This window comes from Petaurus breviceps, unplaced genomic scaffold, assembly GCF_028583685.1.
Source record: "Petaurus breviceps papuanus isolate PSGF00001 unplaced genomic scaffold, PetGlider_PUasm1.0 225, whole genome shotgun sequence".
Lineage (NCBI taxonomy): Eukaryota > Metazoa > Chordata > Mammalia > Diprotodontia > Petauridae > Petaurus > Petaurus breviceps.
In genome coordinates, this window is record NW_027185889.1 from 17,906,240 (window position 1) to 17,910,788 (window position 4,549).

Below are 4,549 nucleotides of genomic sequence, written 5' to 3' on the forward strand. Positions count from 1 at the left end.
GGAGAATTTTATCTATTATACATTTTATAAAATTGGTAATATCCGAGTTCCCACTCCTGGTCACAGGACCAAAGTATGAGCTGTTCCCAGAACAGTAGATGCATCCTCATGGAAAGACAGTTTTTGGTTCAGTCAACACTTAATGGTTGTTGAGTTGACCCAGTGTTCTCTTCATTACTTTATAGTTTTGAAAGTATGTTCTGGCTTTTGTGCTTCATCAACATGGCAGCTGCTATGGCAGCCTTGGGTTCCTCCCCTACTTTGACTCTGGCCCAGACCCCAACCCCAGCTTCTACACAAAATTCTGCCTCAGCATAGGCCCAGGACCAGGCCCCTGTGTCAGTGCCTCCACCTGCTGCCCTGACCCCGGTGCCAGCCCCCCGCAGGCCTGGGCTCCCCCAGTCATTCCCTGGTGGCTGCATGATCAGTCTGCATCCGGTCATCCTCATCTCCATCATGGACAGCTATAAGTGTCGCAATGAGGACATGGGCCATGTCATCAGCACTCTGCTGGGAACAATTGGCAAAGACTCAGTAGAAGTCACCAGCTGCTTTTCAGGGCCACGTAATGAGTCTGAGGATAAGCTTGCTGTGGATGTGGAATTTGCTAAGAATATATATGAATTACATAAGAAAGTCTCTCCAAGTGAACTTATTCTGGGCTGGTAGGCCACAGGCCATGACATCACAGAACACTGGGGGTTGATTCATGAGTACTAAAGTCAGGAGGCCCATAGCCCCATTCACCTCACTGTGGACCCCAGCCTCCAGAATGGGCGGATGAGCAACAGAGGCTACATCAGTGATTCCATGGGTGTTCCTGGAAAAATGATGGGGGTGATGTTCACTCCACTGACAGTGAAATACGTCTACTGTGATACTGAGCGAATTGGAATTGACCTGATCATGAAGATGTTTCAGCCCCAACCGTGTGACTGGCCTTTCAAGTGATCTGCAGCAAGTTGGTGGGGCATCGGCCTGCATCCAGGATGCTCTGAGCACAGCATTGCAGTCTGCTGAGGATGTGAGGATGTCCAGAAAGGTGTCAGCTGGCAGCACCATGGGCTGCTTCCTGATGGGCCTTGTGAACCAGGTTCCCAAGATTGCACTGAGGACTTAGAGACCGTGCTGAACAGTAACATCAACCACCTGTTGATGGTGACTTCCCTTGCCAGCCTAACCCAGTCACTAATTGCTCTCAATGGGAAACTTGTGAACCTGTAGCAGCAGCTACTCCTGATGTGGGTCCTCCCTTGGCCTGACCCAGAGGATAGAGCAGAAGAAAAGTGGATTCTTCTTTAATCATCATCTTCAAGCTGCCTGTTTCTGTAGATGAGCTGTTTATAACTCCAAGTAAACCATAGACATCCCCTGTAAAATAAAAGTATGTTCTGAGATAGATCCTTATTTGATCTTCACAACCCTGTGATACAGGAAGGGTGTATATTTTCCTATTGATTTTTAAATGGGAGGGAACTGATATTTAGAGAAATTGAGTCAGAAGCCCACTTTGGAGATAGATCAGGAAGCAGATAGGATGTTGGCCATCCTCTGAAGACCCAAGCAATGATTCGTCTTCCCCCGCTCCAGGTGAGCTCTGAAAGTCTGCTCCCAATTCAGCCTACACTACACCATGACTTCCATGGTCACATAGCTGGATAAGGGAAAAGTCTGGACTGGAACTCGTGTCTTCTGACTCCTAGTACATTGAAAACTTTCCACTTAAAAAAAATTTAAACAGAAGAGGATAGCTTATCATAGAATCTCAGAGCTGGAAAGTAGGATTCATTAGCCTAACCTAGGCATCTAGGTAGGACTGGAGTCAGAAAGACCAGTGGTAAAATTTAGCTTCAAAAAACTTATGAGCTATGTGACCCTGAGTGAATTACTTCACCTCTGCCTCAGTTTCCTCAACTGTAATATAAGAATTGGAACTCTCAGGGCTGTTGTAAAGATTGGGTGAGATAATATTTGTAAAGAGCTTAGCACAGTGACCGGTACATAGCAGGTACTTAAAAAAATGCTACTTCCCTCCTCTTTCCCTAGTCTGACCCCTTTTAATCTATCATTTTTTCTGAAACAATTTGAAAATGAAGATGCCAGGGTAGTTTTTTCCCTTCCTGTTGGGGAGATTTCAGGAAGATTTTCTTATCATCTAAAAGTGAGTTATAGCTAGAAAGAGTCCTTGACCCATGATTTTCGAGGTGATGGTATGGGGAAGGTCCAAATGGTGAATATGTTGAGACAGAGTGATGAGCATCCTACCGGTCCATATGTGCATCAGTGCCGTTCCCACTCTGGTGTGAAATATCATGTCCTGGGAAGACAGCCATTGCTGCCTAGTGAAAGAATCTGGTCTTTGTTAAACATCCTATGACAATGAGCCTCCACATAGGATGGGCAATTAGATTTTTTTTTCTTTTAGAAGGGATAGTTCAAAGTTAAAATGGTTTTGAAATAAAACCCAATGGCTTTTAAGTTGTAGCTTAACGTTAAAATGTTCAAAACCATAACATGCTTGGGATTTTAGTACTCAGCTCTTTGGGACTTTTTTCCTTCTTCAGGAAAGCAACCTATATTACTGATTTAGAGTAGGGGTAGATTTTCAAACCTTGTTTATAAGTGTCTGTGGTTTTTTCCCTCAACTTTACCCTTACTTTGCAGGTATTATCCAAGTGTTAGCTGCCATGGAGGCCTTAGGGATGTAGATTCCAAAACTGTGGCCAAAATGATTTAATGCTTTTCTTAGTGGGAACAGCTCAGGGAGGCTGGATTCAGAATTGACTGACAGATCACAGCTACCTTAGAAATAGAAATTGTCTTGATGTTTGTTGACAGTTTGGTCCAGATAGCGAGGTTAGTGGGTCTTTTTTGTGCTGTAAGTTAATTGGACTGTGTTCAAGCTAGGAAATGCATTAGGAAAGATAAACAGGGTGGAATTCATCCCCAAAAGGTTCATTCTGGTGTGGAGAAAGACGCTGCAAGCTTATTCTGATTGGCAGTCCCATATCCCACTCCCAGCAAGGCTCCCTGGTTTGGTTTTGAATAGATGATTTGAAGGAGTGCAGGGTACCTCTGTTGTCAAGAGAGCCATCATCTTTGGAGCCAAAGTCTCAATTGCATCAAGGCCATGTTGCCAAAGAATCACTCATCTGAGGCCAGAGACCAGAGTCAGGGCCTCTCTTGGGAGGTCTGCCTAAGGCCTCGAAAACAGCTGTTGGCTTTGACCCTGGTCTGTGTTTGTTTCATAAACACCAGGGTGTTGCTCAGGAAGGCTGCCATTGCTATCTCCTTGGACCAGGATGCTCTGATGCTTTCCTTTTAGTACCTAAAAAAAGGTTCTTCAATGTTTTCTGTCAAGGATGCTGATTTGATTTTTTTTTTACTCCACTTGTCACCCAGATTTTCCAGGCTTCTTCCTTCTCTTTTCATGTCCTTGGCACAGGTTAGCAAAGTATCTTTGATTCTAGGTCAATAAGAATTTTGACCTAGGTCAATGGAAGTGGAATTGAATTGGCTAATTCTTAAAAATCAGTGAGCCATTCCCCAGCAGATGAATGGTCAGATGAAAGATTTGAACAGGCAGTTTTCATAGAAGAAATCCAAGCTACTAATAAGTAAATGAAAAAATGCTCTAATTCACTAATAGAAAAATATAAATTAAAGTAGCCTAAGTTTTCATATCACACCCCTCAGAATAACAGAAGGATGACAAAAGAGGAAAATGACAAAATTTGCAGGGACCATGGGATACACTAATATTCTTTTGGTACAGCTGTGATTTTGAGTGGAGCCAGAAGGCAGAGACTGTCCTATTCTTTGTAGTAGTAAAAGCAGTATTCGTTTAATTGCTCTTTCCAGAGCAGGGGCAAGGACATAGGTAGGAGAAAATGTCTGTGTGTGTGTGTGTGTGTGTGTATAACAAATATTCTTCAAATATTACAAATATATAGACTATATATAGATATTTTATAGATATCTATTTTATATTTATATAGAAGTGTTGTAGTGCTTTCTGTAGTCTATCTAGTATATTTATAGATTATATATTCTTTTTTTTTGCTTTTTGGAGGGCAATTGGGGTTAAGTAACTTGCCCAAGGTCACACAGCTATTATTTGTGTGTGTGTGTGTGTGTGTGTGTTAAGTGTGTGAGGCCGGATCCGAACTCAGGTCCTCCTGACTCTGGGGCCGGCACTCTACTCACTGTGCCACCTAGCCGTCCCCTAGATTATATATATTTTATACAGAATATCTATAGAATATGAGAGCTCTAGCTTATTCTATAGATATAGATGTCACTTAGCTCTGTTTACCTCAGTTTCCCCATATATAAATTGAGTTGGAAAAGGAAATGGCAAACCATTCTAGGATCTTTGCCAAGAAAACCCCAAATGGGGTCATGAAGAGTCATGACTAAACAATAACAAAATAGATATGATAGATTATATTTAGCTAATATATAATCTTAATAATAGAGATATTGTAGTTATAGTAAGTATATATCTATATTATCTTGATATAATATGTATGGTATCTATATTATCTAG

General features: G+C 42.0%; 1 pseudogene; it reads left to right on the top strand.

The window, feature by feature from the left end:
- Positions 1 to 222: 222 nt before the first annotated feature.
- LOC138166638 (eukaryotic translation initiation factor 3 subunit F pseudogene) lies at positions 223 to 1,224 on the top strand (annotated as a pseudogene).
- Positions 1,225 to 4,549: the final 3,325 nt, after the last annotated feature.